This window comes from Hyperolius riggenbachi, chromosome 1 (assembly GCF_040937935.1).
Source record: "Hyperolius riggenbachi isolate aHypRig1 chromosome 1, aHypRig1.pri, whole genome shotgun sequence".
NCBI lineage: Eukaryota > Metazoa > Chordata > Amphibia > Anura > Hyperoliidae > Hyperolius > Hyperolius riggenbachi.
In genome coordinates, this window is record NC_090646.1 from 617,562,088 (window position 1) to 617,578,555 (window position 16,468).

Genomic DNA, 16,468 nt, shown 5'->3' on the forward strand with positions numbered 1-16,468 from the left:
AAATGTAAAACGATTTGTAAACAAACAAACAAAAATGTTTCCCTTCCTGGTTTTAATAAGTTTTATTAAGTCTGCTTTTCATTAGAAGACAATTCTGGTTGTTTATTGCGATAGTCTGCCACTGTAGCTGGCTTGGTCTAATTCTCTTTAGATTTAGACTTATCTTTACGTGTTTGTCACATTCACAGCTTATTTATTTCCTTTTCAACAATACCAGTTGCCTGGCAGTTTTGATGCTCTTTCCATGCATCAGTAATGTGTGAATCACACACCTGAAACAAGCATGCTGCTAATCCAAGACAAAGTAGATGGTAACCAGTCACACTGGAACCAAAAAAAACCACCGGGCCCTATTCCACTGGCAATCGCTATCACAAATCACAAATGCCAGCGATTGCAATTGTACATGAATTTTGTTATGTGATTGCGATTTTTCATTTGCATTGCATTATCCCTCTTAAAATTGCTCCCGAAAGTGATTGCGATTTGAAAATCAAATCACTATAGTGGAAAATAATTCTCCTGATTTCTATGATAAAGTAACAACCCTAGCGATTTGCGATTTTGCGATTCAGCTGTGCAGTGGAAAAAGGCCCAGACACCGGGAGCCCATATGGTGCAGTACATCACATATTATAGGAGAAGCAAAATAATATAAACAGAGGGTACTCAGAAAGGGAGGTTGCAAAGGGGCAACCAAGCATTGCAGGCAGGTGGGGATCAATAAACCCGACTCCACTCGGGGGTCTGGGCTAGCTGGAGATGGTCGCCGCACTTTCCAAGGAAAAAAGCCCTAAGGGCCCTGAAATGGGGTCCAAGGGTATCCTGAGCCGGGGAGGGGGGGGGGGAGTTATAATGCACAAACAGGGAGAAAATCAGAATCAGAATCAGTTTATTTCGCCACGCATGACTGGGTCATGCCCGGAATTGGTTTTAGCATCACAGGGCAGCTCACAAAATAAATAAGAAGTTACAGCGAGACAAACGTAACACAGTGCGCAGGCAATAAGTTACGTCAGAGACGTGACAGAGTAAGAAAAACCTTTAGACAGTAGCATATCAAGCAGCAAAAACAAGATAACAGTCTGAACGCAGAAAAAAAAAAAAACACTCATGTACCATGGGTAGTGGGCAGCTAAGTAGGTGCTTTCTGCAAGTGTGAGGGAAGTGCCATGGCATTTATAGGGAGTTCAAGAGTCTCACCGCTGTGGGGAAGAAGGTGTCCCTGTGCCTTGACGTCTTGGTAGGGATGGCACGTAGCCTCCGTCCCGATGGGAGCCGTTGGAGGAAGCGATGACCCGGGTGAGATGGGTCATTAGCAATCTTTGTTGCCCTAGAGCACATCCTAGAGTTGTGGATGAGCTCCAGAGGGGGGAGGGGTTTTCCAATTATTCTCTCCGCTGATCTGATGACCCTCTGAATTTTGTATCTGTCGCTGGTGGAGGCGCCAGCATACCATACGAGTATAGAGGAGCACAGGACAGACTCTATGGTGGCGGAGTAGAAGGATTTAAGAAGTTCTTGGGCCATGCCGAACTTCTTTAGTTGACGCAGGAAGAAGAGTCTCTGCTGGGCCTTCTTTTGGGTTGCGGAGGTGTTCGCTTTCCAGCTCAGGTCATCAGATATGGTAGTGCACTGCCCACTGGGGACAATTTCAACTTCCGCCCCATCAATAAGAATCGGGCGGGGGGGGGGGTGCTCCGCCTTCTGAAGTCTATGACCATCTCCACCGTTTTGGTGGTGTTGAGCACCAGCTTGTTCCCCCTGCACCAGTGGCAGATTCTACCACCTCATCTCGGTAGGCCTGTTCGTCGCTCTTACAAATGAGGCCAACAATGGTGGTATCGTCGGCAAATTTGAGGACCTTGACAGAGTTGACCTTGGAGGTACATTGGTTAGTATAGAGCAAGAACAGAAAAGGTGACAGGACACATACCTGAGGGGCACCAGTGTTGGTAGTTCTTGGTCTGGACGAGATGTCTCCCAGCTTAACAACTTGGGACCTGTCTGTAAGGAAGTCCGTGATCCAGCAGCGAAGGGCAGGGTGGGTACCGAGATCCACTAGGTTGTCGTGCAGTATACGTGGGCAGATGGTGTTGAAAGCCGAACTAAAGTCCAGAAGGAGCATCCTGGCATAGGAGTCCGGGCTGTCCAGGTGACCGGTGATGTACTCCAGGCATATGTTGATAGCATCATCAGTGGACCTGTTTGTTCTGTACGCAAATTGAAACGGATCCAAACAGTGCAGTGTGGAGTTCTTGAGAAGGGATAGGATCACTTTCTCAAAGGTTTTCATAACAACAGAGGTGAGGGCCACTGGTCTGAAGTTGTTAAGGTCTGAGTCTCCTTGTTTTTTTGGCACAGGAATAATTGTGGACTATTTAAAACATGAAGGGACCTTGCCCTCACTTAGGGACCTGGTATATATGGAAGTGAGGGTGGGGGCCAGCTGTCGTGAGCAGGTTCTCAGGCAGGCTGGGGACACACCATCAGGCCCCGAGGCTTTCCTCGAGTTCAGTGTGGACAGGTGGTACAGAACATCAGCCTCGCTCACTGCTGGGGGAGGAGAGCTCGGGTTTGTGATACAATGATACAATAAATTAAAAACAATACAATATGTAAGGTTTAAAGTGGCTTATCTCAATGAAGACAAATTCATATAAAAATGAACGTTAATAGCGCAGGCGGCGCATTTCCTGGGTCCCTGCCCACTTCCGCATGCCGAATCAAGTGCCTCGCTGTGTTAAAGAGAAATGTAACCAAGAATTGAACTTTATCCCAATCAGTAGCTGATATCCCCTTTCCCATGAGAAATCTATTCCTTTCTGCAAATGGATAATATGGGGGGGCTGTGTATGACTGATATTGTGGAGAAACCCCTCCCACAGTGGGATGTCAGCACCATTGCTCACCATATTTGAACTGGGGACCTTTGAATGGGGAAATATGACTATGCTGCTATCCAGAACGGTGGGGCAGTGGCTAGCACTCTCACCTTGCAGTGCTGGGTCCCTGGTTCAAATCCCAGCCTGGGCACTAGCTGCACTGTGTTTGTATGTTCTAGCCATGTCTGTGTGGGTTTCCTCTGGGCACTCTGGTTTCCTCCCACACCCCAAAAACATACAGATAAGTTAACTGGCTTCCCCCTGAATTGGCCTTAGACTACAATAGACATATGATTGCGGCAGTGATTAGTTTGTGAGCTCCTCTGAGAGATGGTTAGTGACAAGACTATATGCATAGCTCCCAACTGTCCCTCTTTTAAAGGGACAGTCCCTCTTTGGGAACCCAGTCCCTCTATCCCTCTTTCTTCTTCATTTGTCCCTCTTTCAAGACTGATGTACAGATCTAGATCTATGTAAATGTATGCATTTTTCTACAGAAACAATGTGTAAACTTTACTGCCATCCATTAATATATTTCTTATTTTCACATGTTAATACGTAGGAAGGATCAGTGTGGTTTGATTTATAAAACAACATATTTTTCTTATGCAATCTTTATAGTATGTGTGACTAGGGGTGTGACAGGGGCGTCATTAGGGGTGTGTTAGGGGTGTGGCCTAAGTGTACCACTTTGTTATCTCAAAAAGTTGGAAGATATGCTATACTGTATACTGTATACTCTGTAAAGTGCTGCGGAAGATGTCGGCGCTATGTAAATAATACTCTTACTTTAGTAAGTAGCCGGACTGTCTGTGCTAAGTAACACACAAGGACTGAATTAGAATGATGCAGACATGCCAGACAGTGAATGGAGGCTGGAAAATGTCGATGTCACACACCATCCAAGGCTGCCACAGTACAGCAGGAAAATACCGACATAATGAAACAAGGGACAAAGGAAAGAGGGATATATTTACTTTCCTGGTGTTTTTTCTGCAGAATGACACGCCAGTCACTGCTACATCTCTGGGATAATACAACATTCACCCATTGCAAAGAATAACTGTGGGCAATTTGCCATTGACAACCAGCACAAAGCAGCTTCCAGAATCTACACAGACTAAAACGGAGGGAGGAAGTAAGTCTGCTCCAAGAAGTCTCAGCATGTAGTGTTGGTGGTATAATGGTGTGGATAGCAGCCTACCAAGCGGTAGGCCTGGGTTCGATTCCTGGCCAATGTATGTCAGTTGGCTTTTGACATCCTACAAATCCCTAATCAAGCTCATTTTTCTCTTGGATATATCATAATGGAACATGCTAGGCTTGCTTCAGCATGTAGTGTTGGTGGTGGTCTAGTGGTAAGGAGAGCTGCCTACCAAGCACTAGACCTGGGTTCGATTCCCGGCCAATGTATGTAAGCTGGCTTTTGAAATCCTACAATTCCCTGGAAGAGAAGACAAGACAAGAGGAGGAGAGGGAGAGAGGGAGCTGTTGTGGGGTGTAATATAAGGAACTAGCCTACGCCGCATCTATCTATCTAATAGAGTACGTGCCTCAACCTTGAAGCAAGAAGAAGTAGGCTTTCCATGAGAAAATGTATGCGTGCTCAAACACCAAGTTTAACCCTAGCAAGTCTGGCTTTGCAAATCCGGCCTAATTGGCTATTCATGAGGCAATGCTCATGCAAATATGCATTTGCTTTCGCATGCCAAACTATGCAGGGTCAAAAAACCAATACTGCAAAGTGCTTTCTCGCTGCCTGGGAACCACAGCGGCACCCCGGAGTGGGAGGCTGGGTGGCGCAGCCGCCCCCCCAAGCGTGGCCAGCGCTGGGGAGAGCCGTCTGCACCCACCTCCTAATATTAAAAACAGCCACTTACCATAACGTCCATTGGGTTCTGCTACATGCGCATTAATTTTCTCATGGAAAGCATTTTGTGCAGTTTGTATCCTTTGGAGGCAGGTGGTGGATGGCTTGCTCCGGTGGTGTGAACCCTGGAGTGAGTGCGCCTGACCTCCCTCCCCCCCCCTGGAGTGCTGTATGTGAGCCAGCCCTGAGCTCTAAAGCTCGGGGTGACCCATGCTTCTCTCCTTTCTCATGTGGTGCCCCAAAATTAATGCGCATGTAGCAGAACGCAATGGACATTAAGGTAAGTGCCTGTTTTTAATATTGGGAGGTGGGTGCAGACGGCTCTCCCCGGCGCTGGCCACACTTGGGGGGGGGTCGTCCACGCCACCCAGCCTCCCCCTCCGGGGTGCCGCTGTGGTTTCCAGGCAGTGAGAGAGCCTGGGACCCTGCGGTCCCCCCAGTTGTATAAAAAGGGGGCATTGGGAATCCTCCCCGTGGCGCTCCTGGAGGCCTGGAGCACACCAAAAATTGCTAGCAGATCCGCAAAATGCTAGCAGATTTTGAAACGCTTTTTCTTATTTTTCTGTAGCATTTCACCTAGCATTTTGCGGTTTTGTAAAGCGTTTTTGGTGTAGTAGATTTCATATATTGTTACAGTAAAGCTGTTACTGAACAGCTTCTGTAACAAAAAACGCCTGCAAAACCGCTCTGAACTGCCGTTTTTCAGAGCGGTTTGCGTTTTTCCTATACTTTACATTGGAGGCAGAAACGCCTCCGCAATCCAAAAAATGCCTCACCTCGGGAGTATGCATTTCAGCAAAACGCCTCCCGCTCTGGTGTGCACCAGCCCATTGAAATACATTACCCAAGCGTATCCGCAGCCGCAAGTGGATCGCAAAACGCTGCCGAACCGCTCTGGTGTGCACTAAGCCGGATAGTGCTAATATAGCATGTAGCAGGGTGACTGCTTTGTGGTATTGGTTTGTGCATGCATTTGCATGAGCATTGCCTCATGAATAGCCAATTAGGCCAGATTTGCAATGTCAGACTTGCTAGGGTAAGGCCTCTTTTCCATGGACTGTGAATAGGCAGTGAAATGGCTCTCAAACTCTCACAACTGCTCGCTGCTGCCTGGTAACTGCTCGCTGCTGCCTGGTAACTGCTCGCTGCTGCCTGGTAACTGCTCGCTGCTGCCTGGTAACTGCTCGCTGCTGCCTGGTAACTGCTCGCTGCTGCCTGGTAACTGCTCGCTGCTGCCTGGTAACTGCTCGCTGCTGCCTGGTAACTGCTCGCTGCTGCCTGGTAACTGCTCGCTGCTGCCTGGTAACTGCTCGCTGCTGCCTGGTAACTGCTCGCTGCTGCCTGGTAACTGCTCGCTGCTGCCTGGTAACTGCTCGCTGCTGCCTGGTAACTGCTCGCTGCTGCCTGGTAACTGCTCGCTGCTGCCTGGTAACTGCTCACTGCTGCCTGGTAACTGCTCACTGCTGCCTGGTAACTGCTCACTGCTGCCTGGTAACTGCTCACTGCTGCCTGATAACTGCTTGCTGCTGCCTGGTAACTGCTTGTTGCTGCCTGGTAACTGCTCACTGCTGCCTGGTAACTGCTTGCTGAGCACACAGCTCAACAGTCCGTGGAAAAGAGGCCTTAAACTTGGTGTTTGAGCACGCATACATTTTCTCATGCAAAGTACTTCTTCTTGTTTGAAGGTTGAGGCACTAAAGGTGCGTACACACATGCGACTATAGTCGTTTGTAACGATCGTTCCCCGATCTTTACCAACGACGATCGTTACAAAAAACGAACCACCGACTATTAAGGCAAACGACGAACGAGCCAAATCGCTACAAAAGAAAGTTCTGTCTCGGTGGATTTAAACCAACGACGATCGTTTGCAAAAGTAGTACATCGTTGGGAACGATCGTTCGTACTAGGCTTGACATGCGCATTTCACTATTTCTCCATGGAACTTCTCATTTTTATGCGCAGGCGCAATAGTTGCTTTCTGTGATGTAACGTTCGTTCTAACGATCAGATCGTTACACACATTTTAAAACTACCTTTACTTAGGTCGTTCTTTCATCAATTAAAAGTTCGTTCGTCGTTCTTAACGAACGATCGTTGTCGCATGTGTGTACGTAGCATTAGTCTATTATATATATAGATAACAATCAGCCAGGAGCAAGCTAACAAGCCTACAAGAGCCTAACTAAACTCTCCCTAGCAGAGTCTGTCAGCAGTTGTCCCTTAACTAATTACTGTAGGCGGACGAGTGAGTAGAACGGCTGGAGAACCTTGCCTTTTATAAGGGAAGGGGGGGGGGGGGGCTCCAGGAGTGAGTGTAGTCTGATTGGTGACAATGTGCCTGCTGAGTGTGATGTAGATGGTCAAAGTTGACCCTAATGGAGCATTATGGGGGCGAACCGAATTTCCGTAAAAGTTCGCCTTCGTTGGCGAACGCGAACCACCTAAAGTTCGCCTGGAACCGTTCACAGGCGAACCATTCGGGCCATCTCTACTCATGCTCACAAATGACCTTGTCAGACATGTTCAATGTGATTACAAAATGCAAAAATAAGGACACCGAGAGCCCAATATAGTGTAGTAAGTCTAGTTTAAGGTAAATGATAGAGTACATGTGCACCTGAACCGAGAGGGATATGGACACTGCTATATTTATTTCTGTACTATACAATACTAGCTGCCAGGCAGTCCTGCTGATCTGTTTGGCTGCAGCAGAGCAGGATCATCCACAAGGCAACCTAGGCAGGTGCCTGGGGCCTAGTGGGTGTCAGAGGGCCCAACAGCCAATTTCTCTGTCCTGTCTCTCATCTCATTTTGCCAAAAGGACCATCAGGATGAGGCAAAGCTATGACCTTGCCTAGGGCCCCATTTCATCTTAATCCATCATTGGGCTGCAGTAGTGAGAGTCACACACCTGAAACAAGCATGTGGCTAATCCAGCCAGACTTTTGTCAGAAACATCTGATGTGTATGCTCGTTTGGGTCTATGGCTAAGAGTATTAGGGCTCGTTTCCACTATTGCGGTGCGGATGCGATTCCCCATGCGTTTTTTGCCGCAAATTCGCATGCGAATTTGCATAGGTGAGGGTATATGCGATTTTAACCATGTCACTGCGTGTGTGAATATACATTGGTACCTATGTGAATTCGTGGCAAAAAACGCATGGGGAAATCGCATGCGATTTCCCTATTAAATACATTGCATGCGATTCGCCTGCGATTTGCATGCATTCCACTCGCAGGCGAATTCTGCGGCTCTTGTGCGTTTTTTTCACCGCTGAAAAAAAATGCACCTCAACAACGCTACAGTGGAAACAGGCCCATCCACTTGCATTACATGTGCGAATTTGCATGCGTTGGACGCATGCGGATTCGCGATAGTGGAAACGAGCCCTCAACCACTCTGCAACCGCCTAATGCAGGATGGAGGCCGCAGAGTGGCTTCCTCGCTCCTCCAGGGGGCATATATGCGTCATCTCGCAATGCACGAGATTTCATGGAAGCTCGCGCTTCCTCTAGCGCGAGCTTCTGTAAATAAACAGAGCGGGGCTCCGTGATCAGCTTGCCAGTCGCGAAACAATGCTGCTCTCCTGCCTCCCCCTTCTCACTGACTGTCAGACTCCTCACACAGCACAACAAGCTGCTTTTCCAACTGCCAGGCAACCAGTATCTCCCTATGTGCATATGTACATTTATAAAACAAAAAAACTTTTAGGCAGGGGTCACACTTACCGGCTTTCGTACGCGTTTTCTGCACAGAATAACTGATTCCAACTGAGAACTCATGTTAATCAATGAGCTAGGTCACATTTTAATGCAGATTTCGCATGCAGAAAAAAAACTGACATCTTGCGCAATTTGTCAGTTTTCTCTATAAATTACATTAGCTGTTGTAAGGTAGAGGTCACACTTGTCTTTCAGTTTTCTGAAAACTGTACAAACTGAAAGACAAGTGTGACCCCTGCCTAAGCCTATCGCATTGTTAGTGGGTGTGGTTATAGATAATGGCAGTTGGTGCTGTCTAGTTTTTTCTTGTCTGCCAGTAGTAAAGATGATGACGTGCAGGCTGATTGTGGATCAAACAATATGAACAAATGACATGGGGAATATTAATCATTCTTTGATCTCTCTTCTGTCTTTTAACTTCTCACTTTGCAATGTATTGATTTCCCCCCTTTTCCTAAAGTTGGTCTTTAAATCTGGGCAGTTGTTTGCGTTGTTTCCCACTCTGTATATAAAAAGAAAATGTAAGTTTCCTTCCATCCTCAGCCACGCTTGGTTTGGACCATTTGTGTTTCGTTCATTTTTGCATTAGTGCTCTAATTGGTGCATATTTTTATCCCCAGGCATGACTGAGTAATAATACATCTATATTTTCTACAGTTAAAATGCAACTTAATTCAGAAATGGCGGAACCAAATCTTCTGCGGTCTAAGATTTGATTTTACACACTGGATGAAAAGCACATTAATACAATTGTATGGAAATATGTCAAACCAGCAGCTTTTACCATAGCAGGCTGCAAGCGTGCCACACTGACATCGCCATTTAGCAACGAAGGTGAGCAGAACATTTGCAGATTGTTGCACAGTGGAATCTTCCTAGCAGGATAAACAATAAAGTCAGGTGAGCTAAAATGTGGCCTGATTGCTTCTAAGGAGCTATTTTCTTCCAACTCTTCTCACTTTAGCTGTATCAGCAAACTCTGATGTTTCTATGTGTTTGCCACATGTTTCAATCTGATAAAACTATTGCATTTATGCAAAACTGAGCTGCCAGATTAAATTGAACCTGAACTCTTGCACAGGACACAAGGGAAACAGAGAGAAATGCACCCTGTGTGTTTTTAGAGAGAAGAGCCTGTCTAATTCCCCCTCCTCCGTAAGTAATCACAACTATAATTTGATCTCTCAGCTCTGCGGGCACAGAAATTCGGCAGTCCCTGGCAGACATAGCTAATATGTAAAAAAAAACAATTAACCCTTCGAACACTCGCATGCAAATGTTCAAACAAATGCATTCACAGATTCACCCATCCAGGCACCACTGTTATCCCTACAGCTAGGGAAAGTTAAAAGCCAGGTTCTTAGTTCGCAAAAGAATGCATTATCATGCAAAGACATTTACACTGCGCAGAAGCATCCAGTGAAAAATGGCGCCGATTAAATAATGACGCATGCTTCCGCCCGATATTTGATTGATTAAAATGGAGCAGACCTTGTGAAAGTTATTTATAGTTTTAAATCCTGCTCTTTTGTCCTGTTTGAACCTTATTTATCGTTTTAAGCCCTGCTTTGCTGCCGTTTGAAAATATGTCTGCCCGCCAACTTTAACGTTTAATAGCAAAGCCCCCTTAAAAACCAGAAACACCAAATTTGCAGGTTATGTTAAAGGACTTACGAGCCCAAATCACTAAAAAAAGGTCTGTACCTGGATGAAGTTTGAAGGCACGGAGGACGCCATCCGCACCCTCCGTGCAGCTCCGCCGGGTCCCCGCTGCTTATCCCCCCCCGGCCGGACCCCGACCCCACAACCCGGGTCGGGCTCTCCTGCCTCCTCAAATATGGCCACCGGAGGAGGCAGCGGCTGTGCAGTCCGCACCGACGCGATCTAGGGCCTCCCTCCCCGATCCACGCTACGTAGGCGCGGATGGCGTCCTCAGTGCCTTCAAACTTCATCCAGGTACAGGCCTTTTTTTAGTGATTTGGGCTCGTAAGTCCTTTAAGAAGAACAGTGGAAACAAGAGGAAAATTTTTTTTTTTTCCGATAAGACCTTATACTTTTTGAGAATATCGATTTTAAAGTTTCAAAGGAAAAAATGTATTTAAATGCGGTAAGTGACAGTTAATGAAACAAAACCCGCCAACTTTAGCGGTTAATAGCAAAGCCCCCTTACAAGGTGGAAACACCAAATTTGCAGGATATGTTAAAAAGATAGTGGGAAAAAATATTCTTTTCCTATTTTTTTAAAATTTCTTTTTTTTTTATGTTCAGAATGTGGGAAATGTAAAAAAAAAAAAATGACGTGGGGTCTCCCCTACAGAACATCTTTAACCCCTTGTCCCCCATGCAGGCTGGGATAGCCAGAATGCGGAGCTCCAGCCGACTGGGGCTTCTCACCCTGAGCTATACCAGCCTGCAAGGTCCATGGTATGGGGGGGCTCCAGGGGAGAGGGGAGGCCAAGCCTTCCCCTCCCCCATAGCTCTTGTCCAATCCATGGGCAAGGGGCTCCTCCGCACCTCTGGTGCCCCAGGTGGAGGTGGGGGCGGTGACTCCCGGGGGGGAGGGTTCATGGTGGAATCTGGGAGTTCCCTTTAAGAAGGGGATCCCCAGATGCCCACCCCCCTCCCAGGAGAAATGAGTACATGGGTACAAAGTAGCCCTTACCCATTTCCACAGGGGGTTAAATGAAATAAAAACACAACAACGAAAAAAGTCCTTTACTAGTCTTAATTAACCAGAAATAGTTACCTGTACCTTTAAAAAAGTTCCCACAGCAATATCCTCGGGAAAAGGTCCCACGCCAATTTCCTCTGTCTTGCAATCTTCTGTTACATGGGTGAACTGGGTGGCAGCATGGGTGAGGATGACGGGTGAAGGTGACAGGTGTGGGAGGCAGGGAGGGCAGTGGTAGCCAGCTGGATAGAGTCCTCATAGGCGGACGCGATCTCAGCTAAACTTAGTATAGTTGAGAGCTGCAGCGGGGAGCGGTGCGCGTGGCAGCGGTGCAGGTGAAGATTGCAAGATAGAAAATATTGGCGTGGGAACTTTTTTTTGAAGGTACAGGTAAGTAATAAAGGACTTTTCTCGTTGTTGCAGTTTTATTTCCTTTAACCCTTTGTGGAAATGGGTAAGGGGTACTTTTTACCCCTATACTCGTTTCTCCTGGGAGGGAGGTGGGCATCTGGGGTCCCTTTCTTAAAGGAGACTCTCAGATGCCACCATGAACCCTCCCTCTGGGAGTCATCGCCCCACCTCCTCCTGGGGCACTGGAGGTGGGGAAGAACATTAAAAAAACGTTTTAAATAGGAAAATAATATTTTTTCCCACTATCTTTTTAACACATCTTGCAAATTTGGTGTTTCTACCATGTAAGGGGGCTTTGCTATTAACCACTTTTTTTAAGTTCACAGTAAATCAACTAGATTCTACCCCTACGCTGTCATGACTGCTGTTTACAATTTACAGATTGCAATTTGCAGCTCCTAAATATAAAATAAGGATGTGAGGCCGCAGGAATGTTGTATTCACCACAGGAGCATAACTAGGCCCCACCGGGCCCCCCTGCAGAATTTAAGAGCGCCCCCCTGGGGCCCGCTCGTGGCCGTTTCGTGGGGGCTGGAAGGGTGGCAGCATGAGGGGAAAGCCTTGGCCACAGTCGGCGGGGAGTGGGGTAGTTCCCCCCTCTCCCTCACCTCGGGGCTCTCCCCTCTGCGCTCCCCTCCAGCTAGATATAGTGTAGGCAGCGGGCAGCGGCGGGCAGATACATACCTTCTTGCGTGCGTTCCATCGCAGACTCCTCGCTCTAGCGGCTGACGTCACTTCCGGAAGTGACGTCAGCCGCTAGAGCGAGGAGTCTGCGGTGGATCGCACGGAAGAAGGTATTCCTTGGGACTGCACTAGGCATCCCTTCTAGTGCAGTCAGGTTGTATTATCTGTATTGCCTTGTTCTGTCTCTCTGTCTCGATTGTCTTGTCGCCAGCGGTGGTCGACAGGAAATCGTTCTGTCTGTCTGGGAGTGTAAGCCAGAGCTGCGGTTGCTACTGGCTGCTCCAACTGTCTGGATTGCATTCGCCCTAGTGGTAGTGGCGGTGCTTCCTTCCGTATCCTGCCTTAGGGGTGCTAACCAGAGCAGCGGTTGCTACTGGTAGCCCCATCTGTTTGTCTGTCTGGATCACATCCGCTCTAGCGGTAGCAGCGGTGGTTCCTTCCGTATCCTGCCTTAGGGGTGCTAGCCAGAGCAGCGGTAGCTACTGGTAGTCCCATCTGTCTGTCTTGTCTGGTACAAACGCTTGCTGTAGGCTCGGTGAGGTAACCGTTTAGCAAGCGTTCGCATGCTCTATTTCATGTTTGTGTTTCATTGGTTAGTTAGGGTGGCACGCTTATCACTGGGCGCCTAACGCGCGGTGATCGTGTTTTAAACGCGTTCGCTGTTGCGATTGAGTGCAGTGTTCGCGTTTAGCTAGCGTTTGTTATTTTCCTTGTTGTTCTGATCGTTGTTTTGTGTTATGTCTTTCTTGTTGCATTTGTGCTCTGTCTGATTCAGTCTTGTGTCACTCTTGGCAATCGCTACACTTGCGATTGTATTCCCACTTCGTTTCCATTGTTGTGTGTTCACCGTCGCTGGGTGGTGACTAGATTGGTGGACACACATTCATTGTGTCCCTATGCTCTCTTTCTTTTAGGGCTATCCAGTCCTGCATTGCTTCAACTCGTGCAATTCTCATCCGGCATCTGTGGCCGTGCAGAGGCTGTGTTCATCTGCACTCCACAGTTCCATCTGCCGGTGGGAATCTCCCTCTACAGGTGCATAGCACCATAGCTGGGTTCTCTCTATTACACGCTTGTGGAGGATTTCCGTTGTGTCGGCACGCGTCTTGTGCGCTGACCACGGAAATAATTGCTCAATCGTTACACTCATGCAATGAATTATCTCATAGGCTTATTTTCAGTTCACATTTGTTTCAACCTGAATATGGGCGGGGAGGAAATGGCAGTTAACCACCGCTGTGTACGATATATGATTATGCACAATATATATATATATATATATATATATATATATATATATATATATATATATATATATATATATATTCACGCATGTACGATCATGCTCACTCGTACCACCGTAAATTTATGACCAGTTACAAGACAAAACACATCATAACTCACCTACTCAGGGTTCCCTTCACTGTCTTTTCCGCCCTGTCAGCTTTACCGTTCCGCCGTTCCGCCGCTGTGTCCTCTCGTATCTTCCAGCATTTTTCCTGCTATGGGCATGACCTGGAAGTACTTCTGGGTTACTTCAGGGTCAGCGCCATAGCGGTGAAAATGCTGGCAGATACGAGAGGACACAGCAGTGAAACAGGAGAGCTGACAGGGCGGAAAAGACAGAAAAAGGAACCCGGAGTAGGTGAGTTATGATGTGGTTTTTTTTTTTAACAGGAGTACTTTAAGAAATAAAAAAATAATTGTTAAAGAGTACCAGTTAGATTTAATGCTAAGCTATGACATCTTCAGCAATTGAAAAATATTTTGCTCATTAGATGTTATTAATGCATAACCAGTGGACATTCATGTTTAGGTGTGTAATATTACTATTCATAGATTTTCCTTGAGCCGTAGGCTTCAAGGATTTTCTCACTCGGCAACTGTCAGATGTGATGATGTTTTTTAATTAGAGGACCATCAGCTTCAGTCTGAGGAGTGGTGACATCACTTTAATTTGCTGCAGTACTTTATGCCTGTGACCGTTACGTGACGATGTTGGCAAACATGCCGGGGAAACATTCCTTCCGTGATATTTCTCCTTTTTATATTTGGAATATTTTCCTGATGTTTTTCTAAAAGTCAAACTCCAAACACAAATACAGGCACTGAGTCCATATAAGGGGGAGGGGGGTTAAAAAGAAGCCATTTGGATTATGATATTGGGGGCAGTAACCTTGGAGTTGATGCACTAACCACTAGTAACCCCTAAACTGCTCTGCTCTGCCCTACCCCACACTTCTCTGTGAAACACCACACTGCTCTGCACCACTCCAAACTACTCTGTCCTACACCACACTGCTCTGCACCACCCCACACTGCTCTGCACCACCCCACACTGCTCTGCACCACTCCAAACTACTTTGTCCTACCCCACACTGCTCTGCTCCACCCCACACTGCTCTGCTCCACCCCACACTGCTCTGCACCACTCCACACTGCTCAAACCCTACACGACACTGCTCTTCCCCACCCCACACCACTTTGCCTTACACCACACTGCTCTGCTCCAACCCACACTGCTTTGCACCACCAAAAACTGCTCTGTCCTATCCCACACTGCTCTACACCACCCCAAACTGCTCTGTCCTACCTACTCCACACTGCTCTGCGCCGATCCACACTGCTCTACACCACCCCACACTGCTTTACACCACCCCACACTGCTCTGCGCCACCCCAAACTGCTCTGTCCTACATACTCCACACTGCTCTGTGCCGATCCACACTGCTCTACACCACCCCACACTGCTCTGCACCACCCCACACTACTCTGCGCCACGCCACAGTGCTCTGCCCTACCCTACACTGCTCTGCCTTCCCCACGCTGCTCTGCACCACCCCAAAATGCCCTGCCCTACCCCACACTGCTGTACACTCACACTGCCCTGCACCACCCCAGCTATAAACTCACCTTTTACTGTAAGCATAATCACTTAAAAGTAAACCTGAAGTGCAATTAAACTTTACAGTAAATACATCTTGGCCCAAAGTAGTTACTACAGATTCTCTTACTGCTGCACAATGACATCAGGGTCTCTCCCATTCCCCGTTCTACAAACTCTTCCATCTCGGAAGTTCACAGGGCTGCGATCAACTGCATTTGAACTGGGCATGCCCCCGTTTGGAGCTCACACATGTGCAGTAACTATGCTCGCGCATGGCCATCAACGCTTCCGACCTACCAGATCCTACCGCCTGTGCAGTCAAATGTAAAAATTGGCCAAAATGGGGAAAAGTCAGGACCCTGACAACAACAATCAGCAAAAAGAATATCTGTAATAATGACTTTGTCATGTAATGTATTTAACTTAAAAGATTAATTTCACCTAAAGGGAACCTGTACTGAGTAAAATTATTTAAAATAAACACGAAGTAACTTCAAATGAACATTAAATAGTTACCTTGCCTCAGTTTCTCTCAGAAGCTCACCATTTTCTTCTGACAATGATCCCTTCCAGTTCTGACAACATAATGTCAGAACTGAAATATATCAGTTGCTGTCAGTTATATATCAGTTGCTGTCAGTTATAGATGAGTGGACAACTGATGTGCCCGGTAATGTCCATGTTTCCTCATGGCTCAAGTGGGCGATGTTACAGTTTAACAGTGTGCTGACCAGAAAGCTGTTATGGGGTAATGGCCATTTTCAAAATGCAGGACAGAGAATTCCCTTGATCACAGTGGCCAAACAGGACGTGGGACAGGAGAAAGGGGTTGAGGAGTAGACTACACGGTAAAGTATTTTGACTTTTAATTTTCAGTTCAGGTTTTCTTTAAAGTAAACTAGACGAAAAGAGTGGGAAGGCTTTCACTTACCTGGAACTTCTTCCAGCCCCCTGTAGACCATCAGTTTCCTCCCTCGCTGTCCTTCTGGTTCCCACCGCTGTGCTCCAGTGAAGTTTAATGCCCACCCACCAATTGCAATCCCTTGGGGAGCGGATGTTTTACGCAAGCGTAGTCACTGCCTTAATGAACTGTGCATGCACAGAATGCTCCCAGCCAGGGGCATTGCTAGGATCCTAAGAGATCCGGGCACTTTTGGGCACTCCAGCTGGAAAATGGGTGTGGCCATGCACCATAATGTAGGTGAGGTCATGGGTGGAGCCTACCTGAACTTAACAGTGGTTTAAGTAGGCCTGCCCAGCAAAATGTTGCATGAAGCCTCTCCATTAATAAAAAAAAAAAATACAGCATATCACATAAATAGGCAGTATAATTT